Raw genomic sequence first — 19,142 nt, forward strand, 5'->3', positions numbered from 1 at the left:
CAGTCTGTTCTTCAGTGAGCTCTCCAGGCCACACTATCTCTGTTTTTGTCTGTGCTGCTATAAACTGCAGTGTCCTAGGTTATGTGCCCCTCAGCAGTGCTCCCAGTCCTTGCCTCCAGGTCAGGGCACGTCTCTGCCATTTATCCTTCTAAAATCGCCAACCACCCCCAATTCACTCGTGCAGACCTGCTGCTCTGGGTTTCAGTCCGGGGGGCTGCCCTAAAGTCCTTTCCCCATCGCTACTGGTCTGTGATTCTGTGCCCTGTCCCCAGCGCTGGAGGCTTTTGCGCTCCTGTGTTATTTCACCTTCCTGTTGCCAGCGCTTATGGCAGCTCCCTCCCCCTTCCTTTTATCCTCCGGTATCTGCCTGCGGAATCACGGCTCCCTGCTTCATGCCTCAAAACCAACTGCCTGTGATCTTCTGGTTTAAGAGATCCAGATCTATCTTGTTACATCTCAGGCTGATATCATGAGTGTTCAGAGTGTTCTCGTAGATATCCAGCTCAGTTCCAGGGACGCGTTGGAGTAGGGTCCCCTACTTCTCCAGCATCTTCTTCTAGATCCCTGGTTAAGTTTCTGACTCTCAGTTTTGGCTCACGTCATGATCTCAGGGTCGTGAGATTAAGCCTGCATTGGGTTCCACCCTCAGCATGGAGTCTGCTTGTCCTTCTCCCTCTGCTCCTATCCCTGCTTGCTCTCTCTCTCTCTAAAGTAAATAAAGTCTGTAAAAATAAAGTATTGGGACTTCATCAGAATAAAAACTTCTGCACAGCAAAGGAAACAATCAAAACTAAAAGGCAGCTTAGAGAATGGTAGAAGCTATTTTCAAATGACATGTCTGAAAAAGGGTTAGCATCCAAAATATATAAAGAAACTTTTAAAGCTCAACACCCAAAAAACAAATAATGCAGTTAAAAAATGGGCAGAAGACATGAAGAGACATTTCCTCAAAAAAGACATCCATATGGCCAACAGACACATGAAAAGATGCTCAACATCCCTCATCATCCAGGGAAATACAAAGCAAAACTACAATGAGATATCACCTCACACCAGTGAGAATGACTAAAATCAACAACACAAGAAACAACAGGTATTGCCGAGGATGCAGAGAAAACACTGTTGGTGGGAGTGCAAACTGGTGCAGCCACTCTGGAAAACAGTATGGAGGTTCCTTAAAATGTTAACAAAAGAACTGTTTTATGAAACAGTAATTACACTGCTCGGTATTTACCCAAAGAAGGCAAAAACACTAATTTGAAGGGATACATACACCCTATTGTTTATCAGCATTATCAATAGCTAAATTATGGAAAGAGCCCAAATGTCCATCAACTGGTGAATAAAAAAGATGTGGTATATACACAATGGAATATTACTGAGCCCTATAAAGAAAGAAATCTTGCCATTTGCAGTGACATGGGTGAAGCTAGAGAGTATTATGCTAAGCCAAATAAGTCAGTCAGAGAAAGACAAATGCCATATGATTTCACTCATATGTAGAATTTAAGAAACAAATGAACAAGGGGAAAAAAGAGAGAGACTCTTAACTATAGAGACCACACTGATGTTTACCAGAGGGTATAGGTTAAATAGATGATGGGGATTAAGGAATATGTTTTATGGAAGTGTGGAAATACTATGTTGTACACCTGAAAATAATACTACACTGTATGTTAACTAATGGAAATTTAAATAAAAACTTAAAAAGGAAAATTGTGATTTTTCCCTGAGTTTTTGGTTGCGTCACTTTTTTAATGAGTGGATACTTAAAATTGGTATTGTATAACTGGGAGAAATGGGTTTATACCATAGCTATTCGTCTGCATTTTGAATATTTCCCATTTCTGGGGCGCCTGAGTGGCTCAGTTGGGTATCTGCTTTTGGCTCAGGTCGTGATCCCGGGGTCCTGGGATCGAGCCCCACATCAGGCTCCATGCTCAAGAGGAGGCCTGCTTCTCCCTCTCCCCCACCCCTGCTTGTGTTCCCCCTCTTGCTGTGTCTTTCTGTCAAATAAAATCTTTAAAGAAAAAAAAAGAATATTTGCCATTTCTTTTTAATCCTCACGTAATGGAGATTCAGATATGTAACTGCCCAGTTCCTTGCCACTCATCCATCAGTTATTAGATAAACTAATGTCAATCTCATTCTTTTTTCACTCTTAAAAAAATTGTTTCTCATTCTACTGTGGAAGGTTACTGAAGTGTCACAGCTAAAAATGGCAGGTACCTAGAAATATCAGGTTTCCCTGAAACAGATCAAAAACATGAATAGCAGAAGTATAGCTGCTTTCTTAAGGTGAATTTTATCTTGGATGGAAGCAAATAAATAGCAATAGTGTACCTGAGTGATAAATACAAAATCTTGCTTTCCAAACTATAAAAAATCTATTAGAAAGTTATTCTATTTAATTTCCATCTAGATTAGGTAATCTATTAGCAACACCCTGATGAGAACCAAATATGATATTACAATATACTTGTGAAGAAATAAAAGAACATTTTTCATTGTACCAAAGAGTTTATAAAAGATAGGGGTATATTTTTATAGTAATGTATATGTAGGAAATCCTTTAATTTCCCTGATTCCTTCCTCCATACCGCCATTAATTTTTTAATTTAAATTCAATTTAATTAACATATACTGTATTATTAGTTTCAGAGGTAGAATTTAGTGGTTCATCAGTTGCATACAACAACCTGTGCTCATTACTCCAAGTGCCCTCCTTAATGCTTATCACCCAATTACCCCATCCCCCCACCTCTCCTCCAGCATCCCTCAGTTTGTTTCCTATAGTTAAGATTCTCTTATGATTTTCCTCTTATTTTATTTTTCTTTCTTTTCCCCTATGTTCATGTTTTGCTTCTTAAATTCTACATAAAAGTGAAATTATATGGTATTTATTTTTCTCTGACTGACTTATTTCACTTAGCTCAATACCCTCTAGTTCCATCCATGTCATTGCAAGATTTCATTCCTTTTAATGGCTGAGTAATATTCCATTCACATCTTCTTTATCCATTCATCTGTCAATGGACATCTGGGCTCTTTCCATAGTTTGGCTATTGTCGACATTGCTGCTATAAACATTGGGGTGCAGGTGACCCTTCAAATCATGATTTTTGTATCCTTTGGATAAATACCTAATAGTGCAACTACCGAGGAGAGCTCTCTTTTTAACTTTTGAGGAACCTCCATACTCTTTTCCAGAGTGGACACACCAGTTTCCATTCCCACCAACAGTGTAAGAGGGTTCCCCTTTCTTCACATCTTCACCAACATCCGTTGTTTCCTAAGTTGTTAATTTTAGCCATTCTGACCAGTGTGAGGTAGTATCTCATTGTGGTTTTGATTTTCATTTTCCTGTTGATGAGTGATGTTGAGTATCTTTTCATGTATATGTTGGCCATCTGAATGTCTTTGGAGAAATGTCTGTGTCTTCTGCCCATTTCTTGACTGGATTTTTTTTTTTGGGGGGGGTGTTGAGTTTTATAAGTTTATTTATATATTTTGGATACTAACCCTTTTCCAGACATGTCATTTGCAAATATCTTCTCCCATTTTGTAGGTTGTCTTTTGGTTTGTTGATTGTTCCTTTGCTGTGTTAGAAGTTTTGATGTAGTCCTAATAGTTTATTTTTTGTTTCTTTTGCCTCAGGAGACATACCTAGAAAAAAATTGCTCCAGCTGATGTTAGTGAAGTCACTGCCTGTGTTCTTTTCTAGGATTTTAATGATATCCTGTCTTACATTTAGGTCTGGAATCTATTTTGAATTTACATTTGTGTATTGTATAAGGAAGTGATCCACTTTCATTGTTTTACAGGTTGCTGTCCAGTTTTCCCAATACTACTTGTTGAAGAGACTATCTTTTTCCCATTCCATATTCTTGTCTCCTTTGTTAAAGATTCACTGACCTTATCATTGTGGGATTATTTCTGGGCTATCTGTTCTAGTGAACCATGTATCTATTTTTGTGTCCATACCCTACTGTTTTAATTATTACAGCTTTGTAGTATCTCTCAAATCTGGAATTTGATACCTTCAGTTTTGTTCTTCTTTTTCAAGATTACTTTGGCTATTTGGGGTCTTGGTGGCTCCATACAAATTTGGGATTATTTTTTAGTTTTGTGAAAAATGCTATTGGTATTTTTTAAATTTTTTATTGTTATGTTAATCACCATACATTACATCATTAGTTTTTGATATAGTGTTCCATGATTCATTGTTTGTGCATAACACCCAGTGCTCCACGCAAAACGTGCCCTCTTTAATACCCATCACCAGGCTAACCCATCCCCCCACCCCCCTCCCCTCTAGAACCCTCAGTTTGTTTTTCAGAGTCCCTCCTCTCTCATGGTTCGTTTCTCCCTCCGATTTACCCCCCCTTCATTCTTCCCCTCCTGCTATCTTTTTTTTTCTTAACATATGTTGCATTATTTGTTTCAGAGGGACAGATCTGTGATTCAACAGTCTTGCACAATTCACAGTGCGCACCATAGCACATACCCTCCCCAATGTCTATCACCCAGCCACCCCATCCTTCCCACCCCACCCCTACTCCAGCAACCCTCAGTTTGTTTCCTGAGATTAAGAATTCCTCATATCAGTGAGGTCATATGATAAATGTCTTTCTCTGATTGACTTATTTCACTCAGCATAACACCCTCCAGTTCGATCCACGTCATTGCAAATGGCAAGATCTCATTCCTTTGGATGGCTGCCTAATATTCCATTAGATGTGTATATATACCACATCTTTTTTATCCATTCATCTGTCGATGGACATCTTGGCTCTTTCCATAGTTTGGCTATTGTGGACATTGCTGCTATAAACATTGGGGTGCATCTACCCCTTCGGGTCCCTACATTTGTATCTTTGGGGTAAATACCCAGTAGTGAAATTGCTCGATCGTATGGTAGTTCTATTTTCAACTGTTTGAGGAACCTCCATACTGTTTTCCAGAGTGGTTGCACCAGCTTGCATTCCCACCAACAGTGTAGGAGGGTTCCCCTTTCTCCGCATCCCCGCCAACATCTGTCGTTTCCTGACCTGTTAATTTTAGCCATTCTGATTGGTGTGAGGTGTTATCTCATTGAGGTTTTGATTTGGATTTCCCTGGTGCCGAGCAATGTTGAGAACTTTTTCATGTGTCTGTTGGCCGTTTGGATGTCTTCTCTGGAAAAATGTCTGTTCATGTCTTCTGCCCATTTCTTGATTGGATTATTTGTTCTTTGGGTGTTGAGTTTGATAAGTTCTTTATAGATTTTGGATACTAGCCCTTTATCTGATATGTCATTTGCATATATTTTTGTCCATTCTGTCGGTTGTCTTTTGGTTTTGTGGACTGTTTCTTTTGCTGTGCAAAAGCTTTTTAGCTTCATGAAGTTCCAAGAGTTCATTTTTGCCCTTGCTTCCCTTGCCTTTGGCGATGTTTCTAGGAAGAAATTGCTGCAGCTGAGGTCGAAGAGGTTGCTACCTGTGTTCTCCTTTAGGTTTTTGATGGACTCCTGTCTCACGTTTAGGTCTTTCAACCATTTGGAGTCTATTTTTGTGTGTGGTGTAAGGAAATGGTCCAGTTTCATTCTTCTGCATGTGGCTGTCCAATTTTCCCAACACCATTTGTTGAAGAGAGACTGTCTTTTTTCCATTGGACATTCTTTCCTGCTTTGTCAAAGATAAGTTGACCATAGAGTTGAGGGTCCATTTCTGGGCTTCTGGTCTATTCCATTGATCTATGTGTCTGTTTTTGTGCCAGTACCATACTGTCTTGATGATGACAGCTTTGTAATAGAGCCGGAAGTGCAGAATTGTGATGCCGCCAGCTTTGCTTTTCTTTTTCAAGATTCCTCTGGCTATTCGGGGTCTCTTCTGGTTCCATACAAATTTTAGGATTATTTGTTCCGTTTCTTTGAGAAAAGTGGATATTATTTTGATGGGGATTGCATTGAATGTGTAGATTGCTCTAGTTAGCATTGACATCTTCACCATGTTTGTTCTTCCAATCCATGAGCATGGAATGTTTTTCCATTTCTTTGTGTCTTCCTCAATTTCTTTTGTGAGTATTTTATAGTTTTCCGAGTACAGATCCTTTGCCTCTTTGGTTAGATTTATTCCTAGGTATCTTATGGCTTTGGGTGCAATTGTAAATGGGATCGACTCCTTAATTTCTCTCTCTTCTGTCTTGTTGTTGGTGTATAGGAATGCCACTGATTTCTGTGCATTGATTTTATATCCTGCCACTTTACTGAATTCCTGTATGAGTTCTAGCAGTTTTGGGGTGGAGTTTTTTGGGTTTTCCACATAAAGTATCATCATCTGCAAAGAGTGAGGGTTTGACTTCCTCTTTGCTGATTTGGGTGCCTTTGATTTCTTTTTCTTGTCTGATTGCTGTGGCTGTGCCTTCTAAAACTAGGTTGAATAGCAGTGGTGATAGTGGACATCTCTGCCGCATTCCTGACCTTAGGGGGAAAGCTCTCAGCTTTTCCCCATTGAGAATGATATTGGCTGTAGGTTTTTCATAGATGGCTTTTATGATATTGAGGTATGTCCCCTCTATCCCTATACTCTGAAGAGTTTTGATTAAGAAAGGATGCTGTATTTTCTGAAATGCTTTTTCTGCATCTATTGAGAGGATCATATGATTCTTGTTCTTTCTTTTGTTAATGTATTGTATCACGTTGATTGATTTGCAGATGTTGAACCAACCTTGTAGCCCAGGGATAAATCCCACTTGGTCGTGGTGAATAATCCTTTTAATGTCCTGTTGGATCCTATTGGCTAGTATTTTGGTGAGAATTTTTGCATCCATGTTCATCAAGGATATTGGTCTGTAATTCTCCTTTTGATGGGGTCTTTGTCTGGTTTTGGGATCAAGGTAATGGTGGCCTCATAAAACGAGTTTGGAAGTTTTCCTTCCATTTCTATTTTATGGAACAGTTTCAGGAGAATAGGTATTAATTCTTGAAATGTTTGGTAGAATTCCCCTGGGAAGCCATCTGGCCCTGGGCTTTTGTTTGTTGGGAGATTTTTGATGACTGCCTCAATTTCCTTAGTGGTTATCGGTCTGTTCAGGTTTTCTATTTCTTCCTGGTTCAATTTTGGTAGTTGATAAATCTCTAGGAATGCATCCATTTCTTCCAGGTTATCAAATTTGCTGGCATAGAGTTGCTCATAATATGTTCTTAGAATTGTTTGTATTTCTTTGATGTTGGTTGTGATCTCTCCTCTTTCATTCATGATTTTGTTGACTTGGGTCATTTTTCTTTTTGATAAGTCTCGCCAAGGGTTTATCAATCTTGTTAAATCTTTCAAAGAACGAGCTCCTAGTTTTGTTGATCTGTTCTACTGTTCTTTTGGTTTCTATTTCATTGATTTCTGCTCTGATCTTTATTATTTCTCTTCTCCTGCTGGGTTTAGGCTTTATTTGCTGTTTTTTCTCTAGCTCCTTTAGGTGTAGGGTTAACTTGTGTATTTGAGACCTTTCTTGTTTCTTGAGAAAGGCTTGTATTGCTATATACTTTCCTCTTAGGACTGCCTTTGCTGTATCCCAAAGATTTTGAACAGTTGTGTTTTCATTTTCATTGGTTTCCATGAATTTTTTTAATTCTTCTTTAATTTCCTGGTTGACCCATTCATTCTTTAGTAGGATGCTCTTTAGCCTCCATGTATTTGAGTTCTTTCCGACTTTCCTCTTGTGATTGAGTTCTAGTTTCAAAGCATTGTGGTCTGAGAATATGCAGGGAATGATCCCAATCTTTTGGTACCAGTTGAGACCTGATTTGTGACCTAGGATGTGATCTAGTCTGGAGAATGTTCCATGGGCGCTAGAGAAGAATGTGTATTCCGTTGCTTTGGGATGGAATGTTCTGAATAGACCTGTGAAGTCCATTTGGTCCAGTGTGTCATTTAAAGTCTTTATTTCCTTGTTGGTCTTTTGCTTAGATGATCTGTCCATTTCAGTGAGGGGGGTGTGAAAGTCCCCCACTATTATTGTATTGTTGTCAATGTGTTTCTTTGCTTTTGTTATTAATTGCCTTATATAATTGGCTGCTCCTATGTTAGGGGCATAGATATTTACAATTGTTAGATCTTCTTGTTGGATAGACCGTTTAAGTAGGATATAGTGTCCTTCCTCATCTCTTATTACAGCCTTTGTTTTAAAATCTAATTTGTCTGATATAAGGATTGCCACCCCAGCTTTCTTTTCGCGTCCATTAGCATGGTAAATGGTTTTCCACCCCCTCCCTTTCAATGTGGGGCTGTCTTTGGGTCTGAAATGAATCTCTTCCAGACAGCATACCGATGGGTCTTGTTTTTTTTATCCAATCCGGTAGCCTGTGTCTTTTGATTGGGGCATTTAGCCCATTTACATTCAGGGTAACTATTGAAAGATATGAATTTAGTGCCATTATATTGCTTGTAAGGTGACTGTTACTATATATTGTCTGTGTTCCTTTCTGATCTTTGCTGCTTTTAGGCTCTCTTTTTGCTTAGAGGACCCCTTTCAATATTTCTTGGAGGGCTGGTTTCGTGTTTGCAAATTCCTTTGGTTTTTGTTTATTCTGGAAGATTTTTATCTCTCCTTCTATTTTCAATGACAGCTTACCTGGATATAGTATTCTTGGCTGCATATTTTTCTCGTTTAGTGTCCTGAAGATATCTTGCCAGGCCTTTCTGGCCTGCCAGGTCTCTGTGGATAGGTCTGTTGCCAATCAAATGTTTCTACCATTGTAGGTTACCTATCTCTTCTCCCGAGCTGCTTTCAAGATTTTCTCTTTGTCTCTGAGACTCGTAAGTTTTACTCTTAGATGTCGGGGTGTTGACCTATTTTTTTCATCTTGTCATTTTGTCCACAGGAGAATAGATAAATGAGAGAACAAAATGCTAACAGATTAACAACGTTCCCAGAAAATATACTCTAAAGAAATCAGAAAAGACCTGAAACCAGTGGAAAAGAAAGGGAAAGAAAGAAAAAAGAAAGAAAAAAAAAAAGAAAAAAGATAAAAACAAACAAAAACAGAACAAAACAAAAAAACCCAATATGATCAAATATGATCAGGCTGGTCCATAGATCAGTGCCACACACTAGATTTTGGGTATATTTTGGTCTGTTAGAAAAAAGTGCCTCCTAAAACTTTAAAGAAGGAAAGACTTATATATGTACAAAATAAGGGTTGATACGATGAAGGGATGGAATGTTACTGTAAAAATCAAGATTATAAAAAATTTTAAAAAAGGAATTGATCAGAAGGTTTTTGAAAAAATAAAGAAGAGGATTAAAAAAAAGGAAAGAAAGAAAAAAAAGGGGAGAGAATGTGATCAGGCAGGAGACTGGAAAAAAGCCATACACTAGAGATTTAGGGTATATTTTGATCTGTTAGAAGAAACTGTATCTCAAAATTTTAAAGAGAACAACTTATATATATATGCCAAAAATAAAGGTAATTACTATGAAGGGATAGAATATGACTCTAAAAATGAAAAATAAAAAAATTTTTTTAAAAAAAGGAATTGATAAGATGTTGGTTAGAAAAGTGAAAAAGAAAAATTTAAAAAAAAACAGTTAAAAAAATTAACTTTGAATGACTAATGAATCATAGTAAAAAAAAGCCATGAATTCTATTTGCAGTATTCCCCTAGCGCTGGAGTTCTCCCATTGTCATTGATCGGTAAACTTGCTCTTGGCTGGCTGTTCGTGCTGATCTTCTGGGGGAGGGGCCTGTTGCCGTGGTTCCCAAATGTCTTTGCCAGAGGCGGAATTGCCCCGCCCTTGCCGGGTCCAGGCTAAGTCATCAGCTCGGGTTTGTTCATGGGAGCTTTTGTTTCCTGCAAGCTTTCCGTACAGCATTGGAGAAGGAGAGTGAAAATGGTGGCCTCCCCGTCTCTGCCCCGGAGGATCCGAGAAGTCGGGGCCCTGCTCCTCAGTGCGCCCCCAGAGAAAGGCAGTCAGTCACTCCCATCTCCCCCGTCTCCGGCCGCACTTAAGCTCACCCGACCTGTGATCGAGCATTTCTATCTCTGGCACCCGACCCCGTGTGGGGTCTCCAAACCCAGCAGATCCCTGCGGTGCGCTCCCGCGCCGCTCCTCCCAGGGGAGGGAGGGGAGTCTCTCCGGATCTGCCGCTTGTTGGGTCTCTGCTGGAGGAGCAGTGGCCCGACTGTCACCGATCACAATTTATGGCAACCCCGAGCTGAGAGCTTGCTCCTCAGCTCCGTCTCTGCAGCCAGCTTCCCTGCTCTGATACCTGGGAGCTCTGCCGCACTCAGGCACCCCTGGTCTTTCTGTGTCCCCTAGGGTCCTGAGACCACACTGTCCCGCGAGGGTTCCACCCCCCGCTTAGCCACTGAAGTGACGTCCCTCTGTGGAGCCGACTTCTCAAAGTTCCGATTTTGTGCTCCGTGGCTCTATCACTTGCCAGAAGTGGCTGATGGAGGCCCCCTCCCCCGCCGTCTTTCCTCCCGAATATTGCTTCGTATTCACTTCTCCGCACGTTGTACCGTACAGAAAGTGGTTGCTTTTCTGTTCAGAGTTTTTGCTATTCTTTTCTTCAATCTCCTTTTGGGTTCGTAGGTGTTCAGAATGGTTTGATCCCTATCCAGCTGAATTCCTGAGACCAGATGAAATCTGGGTCTCCTACTCCTCCGCCATCTTGCTCCACCTCTTCCTCAGTTTTTATCGCTATTGGTGTTTTGATAAGGGTATGGTTTCTAAGAAATTGCTGCTTACTGTATTGTATGCAGCTTTTTTTAGAAAAGCAGAAAATAAAAAGATACTTCCAGAATGTGGAAAGAATTAGGTAATATTATTTCAAAAATAATTTCTGGACTTCTACTACAACTGTGTAAATGTATGGAATGTGATTGGCATGAAAATGTATTACTTAGATTTCCTCCTGCAGGGAACATAATTCCTTGCTGCTGGGAACATAATTCCCTGGTGATGGCCCCACCTGCTCCCTTTTAGACCCACTCCCAAGTTCGTGCCAAGGTCGTGATTCCCAAGTGATCCTTCCACGCAGTGACTGCATATGGTGGGCAGTGTACGGCAGGTCTTTTCCAATGAGATGCAGGACTCCTTTATTGGGATACTTTGGCTGAAGGACTTCCCATTGGCTGGGCCAAAACTTTTGCAGAACTGTGCTGCAGTCTGATGCTCTTTCCTCCCAGACTTCCTTCCTTCCTTTTTCCCATCACAATGTGAAGGAAATCTTACCTTCCTTTGCTCCCTTCTCATCACCTATTATAAGCAAATCCCAAAATAAACCTTTTGCTTGTCTAATCCTATTTGTCATATGCTTGTTAGAAGACCCAAACCAGTGCAGAAACACAGACCTACGCTACTGACAGAAAATGGACCAAGATGATGACTTAAAGAAAAAAAAATGTTCTTACAGAAAGATTCCTAATACTATATGTAGATATTCTATCCTTTTTAGGAGCTAGGGCTTAATTCTCTTCCCTTTCAATGTGGGATGGGCTTAATGACTTGCTTCCAATGAATAGAGCAGGATCTGCCAGGAACCCCCTTTCAAAAAACTGTCCCCCACTCCACACAGACACAGGAACCATTTTACACATTTTTCATAATGTCCCCCCACCCCAGATGAAATTTTAATACTATAAGTATACTGTACATCTGTTTATATACATTTATATATCCATATTTTATGCATAATAAGAGTTAAATTTTTTTTGTCCCCAGGAATGAATTTTTACTACCCTGAGGGTGTGATAATAACCCCACCAAGAATGCACAGAACAGAGTACGGAAAGGGAAAATTTCTAACTTGCCATGGAGAAATCTGGCAGACACCACCTTAACCAAGTGATCAAGGGTAACATCACCAGTGATAAATCCTGCTAATGCCATATACACCCAGTATGATACAGTGGGAAGGGTATTTTGCCTTTGTAGGGGTCTTCCCCAGAAAACATAACCCCTGTCTTATCACAAGAAAACATCCAACAAACCCAAATTGAGGGACATTCTATTAAATATCTAACCAGCATGCTTCAAAAGTGTCAATGGAATAAAAAACAAGGGAAGACTGAGAAACTATCCCAGATCATTCAAGGCTAAGGAAACATGACTACTAAATACAATGTGGTATCCTAGATTCATGTACAGAAAAAGATTGCCAAGAGAGAAATGGGTGGAATGTGAATGAAGTTTAATAGTATTGTATCAGTGTTTATTTCTTAGTTTTGGGAAATGTACCATGTTTTTTTAAGATAATATTAGGGAAAGCTGGAGGAAGGGTAAAAGGGCTGACTCTGCTATCTTTGTAACTTCTCTGTAAATCTAAAATTATTACGGAATTAAAAGTTAAAAAGAGTATTCAAAAAATAAAGACCATCTATATTCATTACATGAAAATAATGGTGCAAGTATTAAAAGAGAAGTAAATATATATAGATTGCTAGAATTATAAATATTAAGCTAATCTGAAAATGTGAGTTTTGTAGATGTATTAGTAAATGAAAATATATAGTGGATGTAGTATTTCTCAAATTAATGAAGCTGTGATGCAGTGTTTCCTGACATCTGTGTACAATTAATTCAAATTGTCCTGGATAAAAGCGGAGTCACAGTATTCAAAACTGGCTGGAGAACCATAAAAAATATTGATAAACCATAAATGGAAATGTATCAAGTTGGGGAATATACCTAGGTGCAGCAAGAATCAGTGTTATGTCCTGTCTTATATAGCTGCTGCATTAATGATGTAGAAAAGGGAGTAAAAAGCATGTTAATGAAATTCACAGATTATATTAAATTGCAAATAGCAGTAAGGGGAGCAAGGCAATATAAAGGTACCCAGAGAATTTAGAAGTATAGAATGGAGGGCTGGGTGGCTCAGTCGGTTAAGCATCTGCCTTCGGCTCAGGTCACGATCCCAGGGTCCTGGGATCCAGCCCCACATCAAGCTCCCTGCTCTGTGGGGAGTCTGCTTCTCCCTCTCCCTCGGCCGCTTGCTTGCTTGCTTGCTTGCTCACCCACTCTTTCTCGCTCTTGCTCTCTCAAATAAATAAATATTTTTTTAAAAAAGAAATATGGAGTAGAGACAACAAAATGAGATTCTGCCCCTACTACTGCATTAGGAAAAAAACAATAAAACAGAATAGGTATTTAGAGGGAGTGCGATCTGAAAGTCATCAAATGGTCAAAAAGACCTGAGGGTGAAAATGAATAACAAAGTAGATATGAATTTATGATATAGTGATTTTGAAGATTATGGCTACATATACTATATACCACAAAGAGAGAATAGCATGGTCTGTTCTTCAGACCTCTAGTAAAATGACATCTGGAAGACAGAATTTGTTTTGTGTCAGGTTGGTACCTAACCACCATCAACTAAATAGAAGTAGTAATAAAAATGATTAAGCTTTAGAACACTGCTGACAAGTATATTTATCTTCAGTAAATTATATTGAGTTTTTTTATTTTATTATGTTATGTTAATCACCATATATTACATCATTAGTTTTTGATGTAGTGTTCCATGATTCATTGTTTGCGTATAACACCCAGTGCTTCATTCAGTATGTGTCCTCTTTAATACCCATCACCAGGCTAACCCATCCCCCACCCTCCTCCCCTCTAGAACCCCTATATTGAGCTTTTTTACCAGTCTACATTCATAACTGCTGATTCTAGTTCATATCCCACATAGGTGACTCTTCGTCAAACATACAACTTACACTAAGCCTCAGAACACCGTTCCTAACTCTTTTTAACCTTCTCCTTTGTCTCCCAGATTAAATTTACAAATTTTTTGTAATTTCTTATTTTCATTAATATTAATATAGATTCTTTTGATTACTTACTAAAGCTGAATGAAGCTTATGTCACATCTATATCCCAATGATGTAAACTTTGTTTGCGAATACATGTGTGTGCTCCTACCAGCATCTATAGATCAAAGAGCATAAACTAGAGTAACACCTGAGGAGCGTGTTGCTGTTGAGACCTAACTGAATAACAACCATAAGAAAAAAAACCCCACACAGATCAGAATTCTAATAGCAGTGCAATATTCTAGTGATCACAGCATATATCAGGAAATCCCAAGACATTATCACCTATTGGCAAGGAGTTATTCAGAATAATATATGAAGAAATCTTTTTTCTGGATGACTACATATTCTTATTAAGTATTACATAATAGATGCTTTTGAAAAAATTTTCTCAATACAAAAAAGTCTTTGAATTTTTATCTTTATAATTTAAGAATATGCCTTTCTTTAACTTCTGCATGGAAAACATGTATAGTCCTGAGACATACATAATATTTAGGCTCAGTAGATTACAAGCAAAATATTTATGAGAGTCAGTGAGTTAGAAGAAATATTTGAGATCTTGTCTCAACCTCCTCCTCTTATGTATAAGGTCACGGAGGGCACAGAGATAAAGGAAGGAGCACCCCCCATAGTTGGGGAAAGGATACTGAATAATAAATTGATGTTATCTTTTTAAGAAACAGGAGAATCCTACACTGGATGGGAGACTGGACCAAATGAATTCTAAGGTCCCTCTCCATGCTTTGAAGATATTTTGTGTTAATTATTTGGCTGCTTGAATGCCTATAGAGTACAAACGTGATATGGTTGTCTCAAAATCTTTATAAAACTAAACAATATCATCTATCCCCATATTTTTAACAAACCGCCCCACTGTAGAGGTAAAGCTCTTCAATATAAAATAGAGCAAATACCATATATATACGAGAATGTACAAAGCGCAACAAGAACTGCTCCCTCAGTTCAGGCTGTAGTTGCCTAGGTGTTATACGTGGTTATTGAATTATTTATTACTGAACAACCTGGACTTAACTCTCATAAAATACGGAACCTAAACATCAGAAGTGTAGGGAGGTTAAAAGGCTAGATGTAAGCACATTTATCATTAATTCTTTGAAAAACTCACAATAAATAAAAGGGAAATGATGCTTCTATACCTGAAATAGTTCATACTCTTCAGTATTTTCTTAGACATTTTTATAATAAACTCTAAACAAAAAATTGCCTTATTTATGTTCAAGGTAACCCTGTCATAATTTGATCCTAACCCATCTGTCAGAGGCCTAAGTGTCATTTCTACAGTCATTTCAACAATAGTAAAACTGATCATGTCCACTGACTTAACTCAAAGAAGAATCTAACTTATTATTGATATTAAATATCTAATTTCACTCATCTAGAACTTAATATTTTTAGAAAGCCGCATATTCCTCAATATCCTTGTCATCCTAGGTGCTAATTGTTACCATTTTGATTTTTATTTAGGTCTTAACATCTGCATCTCCCTTAGAAGCTGAGACTAGATCCTTGACCATGAGTTCTTTGCTGCCTAGGGTATCTTTTTATATTTTAATCTTTTGCAATGGTAGAGCCAGCATATTGGGAACCATTTTGAATATCTGTAGCTGAGAAGGGCTCCAAAACATTTGCCAAATAATGTTCCATAAAAATGATAGACATGAATTCTGGCCCTTACCAACTTTCTGTATTTTCATCAAATGATTATTATAATAGATCACAAAACAGAAAAATAACCAGAGTAACAACAACAAAAAAGTATTTGTTACAATCAAACACAAATTTGATTAAATGGTAATGAGATTAAATTGTTTGGGGTTTTGTTTGCAGTAACAAGATTTTATTCATTTCATTTCATTTTGCAAACTTGCAGATTTCTCTGGACTTTCCTTTAATGTTTGTATCATGATGGGTGATAGATTTCTCATATTGGCTCTACCACCTGGAAACATCTCTGAATCAAAGTGCCAAGTAGACTTCCCAATTCTTCAAAGTTCATCCTAGATCTGTTGACTTAGCCTATGACTTCTGACTCTCCCATAATAAACCAGTCAAAATCCACTCTTTAAGATAGCCCCAGATTTCTCTGTTTCATTCATTCTGAAGCTAGTTATCATGGTCTGTTCTCATCATTCTTCTTGCTTTGCCCCAGCTGTCATCACCTGTGATATATTTGTCTTTATATAGGCATGAATTGAAGTAACCTCATGTAACTCTGGCACCTTTAAATAAACTCTGTATTGCTAAATATTTCATACTTGTAAACTATAGTCTATAGGTTTTGGTGAAATGTAGCATATGTTTATTTCTAACATGCTTGCTATTGACAAGATATAATAGGAGTTCTGGTTCTTTATAATTGCACGAAAAGGAGAAATATTCTTTTTTTGCTACTACAGTTATTCTGAAGATGTTCAGAAAAGTTGTAAAACTTGAGTCCTCACCACAGTTAGTGGTGAAAAGAATACATGTGCGCACACACACACACACACACTTATATGTACATATATAATTTATAATGTTTAGGGGAAAAAGAGCTGGTATGACTTAGGAAATTTGCTGCTAGACCTGGATTTTTTGGATTCCAGTGTTGATTTTTAACGTCGATTTTGGTAGAATATGTTATTTTGTTACATTCTGGGTATAATGAATGCAACCGTGGTAAGAATAAAAGTTCTTTAGGATGTAATTACAAGAAGCATAAGACTTACTATATTTTGTTAATCCTACAGCTCAACCAGCATGGTATTCAGCTTCCAAAAGTAATGCCAAAGCCAGTTTTGTGGGGAAGAGTGGTTGTCCACCATACTTCAAATCTTAAAAAGTTTAACTTTCTATGGATCTGTCATTCATAATATGTGTAAATTTCTTCTTATTTACCAGGCTCTACTGCTTTTTAGGGTAATGAATTACTTGTGTTTATCAGGAACCATCATTATTACATAAATTTACATTAACTTACTGTATAGGTTGGCCTTAGATACTTAAAGGTATTATTAGGGACCACTTGGAAGATAATGGGGGATATTTTCTTGTGATTCCTATGAAAGTTAAGATTAGAATTATTGATTGCCTCCTTTTGTGTAGTTATTTCAGGAATCCATTTTAAAGATAGGATTACAATATCACTTTAACAAATGGGTAATTTATTCTGAGTCTGGCTCCTCCACTTCTGTCTTTATCTTTTTAATTACTCAATTGTGCTATCTCTTCAGAGAATATTCCTAAGAATTTTTTCCTAATCTCAGATTATTATCCTTTATATTTCATACTTTAATTTAAACTAAAAAATATTAAAATAATTATAGAATTATCCTAATTATGGCATTAGATTTCCATATTTTCCTGTTTTATTTTTGTCATTCACATATCCTAATCATGGAATGAGAGCTCTATATTCTTATTTTTTATCATTGTAATCTACTTCCTATACTATGTAGGAAAAAATACAGTCTGCTAAACCATGAATACAAAATGTACAGCCATTTAGATCATTTGGAAAACTTCATCTAGTGTTTATCCTCTAATCCTTTCATCATAAATTGATTTCATTGTTACTGTTACTTTCCTTTGCAGTGATATTGACATTTACAGAGGTATTTATAATAGAATTTGCAGTATCTTTTAAATTGGTGTCCCTATATAGATTTCTGAACCATGCTTGAATACTGCAAATATCTCTAAATGCCAGCTTAAAATGTTTTCTTTTTTTCTTCCCAACTCCTTTTCCCCCATAGCTACTCTATCTTTTCACAAAATTTGGGTAAGAATAATCAAAAGAGTGACATCTTTTTCTTGTGCATAAAACCTAGGGGTAGGATATGTTTTCCATTAACTTAAAACAAATGAGTTAATGTTTATTTTAGACACTGATAAAAAGGGAAAGTAATGTGGGGTTTAATTCTATTTATTACAGTTTTTCTATTATCCTTTCTTCTACCATAGATCACTATTCTTTATTCCTGACTTTTTAATAAAATTCTAACATGTGGTATGAGGAACATTACATTCACTTTCTTTTGCACTGAATTCGTCACAATTGCGTGTAATCAGGCAATATGTGATCACAATGAAATAGACTGCAGTGTCACCTTTATAGACTCTGTCATATAGAAACCACACCATAATTTATTTTCTTAGAATTTATTCAGTGTCATAAGTTTTTATTTATTTTATTTTTTTTGATGTAGTGTTCCATGATTCATGCAGAACGTGCCCTCTTTAATATCCATCACCAGGCTAACCCATCCTCCCAACCTCCTCCCCTCTAGAACCCTCAGTTTGTTTTTCAGAGTCCATAGTCTCTCATGGTTCGTCTCCCCCTCCGATTTCCCCCCCTTCATTCTTCTCCTGCTATCTTCTACTTCTTTTTTTTTTTTTTAACATATAATGTATTATTTGTTTCCAAGGAACAGATCTGTGATTCAACAGTCTTGCACAATTCACAGCGCTCACCATAGCACATACCCTCCCCAATGTCTAGCACCCAGCCACCCCATCCCTCCCACCCCCCACCACTCCAGCAAGCCTTAGTTTGTTTCCTCATTAAGAATTCCTCATATCAGTGAGGTCATATGATACATGTCTTTCTCTGATTGACTTATTTCACTCAGCATAATACCCTCCAGTCCTATCCATGTCATTGCAAATGACAAGATTTCATTCTTTTTGATGGCTGCATAATATTCCATTGTGTGTGTGCGTGCGTGTGTGTGTGTGTATGTGTATACATACACACCACATCTGCTTTCTCCATTCATCTGTTGCTGGACATCTTGGCTCTTTCCACAGTTTGGCTATTGTGGACATGACTGCTATAAACATCAGCGTGCACGTACCCATTTGGATCCCTACATTTGTATCTTTGGGGTAAATACCCAGTAGTGCAATTGCTGGATCATATGGTAGCTCTATTTTCAACTTTTTGAGGAACCTCCATACTGTTTTCCAGAGTGGTTGCACCAGCTTGCATTCCCACCAACCGTGTAGGAGGGTTCCCCTTTCTCCGCATCCCCGCCAACATCTGTCGTTTCCTGACTTGTTAATTTTAGCCATTCTGATTAGTGTGAGGTGGTATCTCATTGAGGTTTTGATTTGGATTTCCCTGATGCCGAGCGATGTTGAGTACTTTTTCATGTGCCTGTTGGCCACTTGGATGTCTTCTTTGGAAGAATGTCTGTTCATGTCTTCTGCCCATTTCTTAATTGCATCATTTGTTCTTTGGGTGTCGAGTTTAAGAAGTTCTTTATAGATTTTAGGTATTAGCCCTTTATCTGATATGTCATTTGCAAATATCTTCTCCCATTCTGTCAGTTGTCT

This window comes from Zalophus californianus, chromosome 17 (assembly GCF_009762305.2).
Source record: "Zalophus californianus isolate mZalCal1 chromosome 17, mZalCal1.pri.v2, whole genome shotgun sequence".
In the NCBI taxonomy this organism is placed as follows: Eukaryota; Metazoa; Chordata; class Mammalia; order Carnivora; family Otariidae; genus Zalophus; species Zalophus californianus.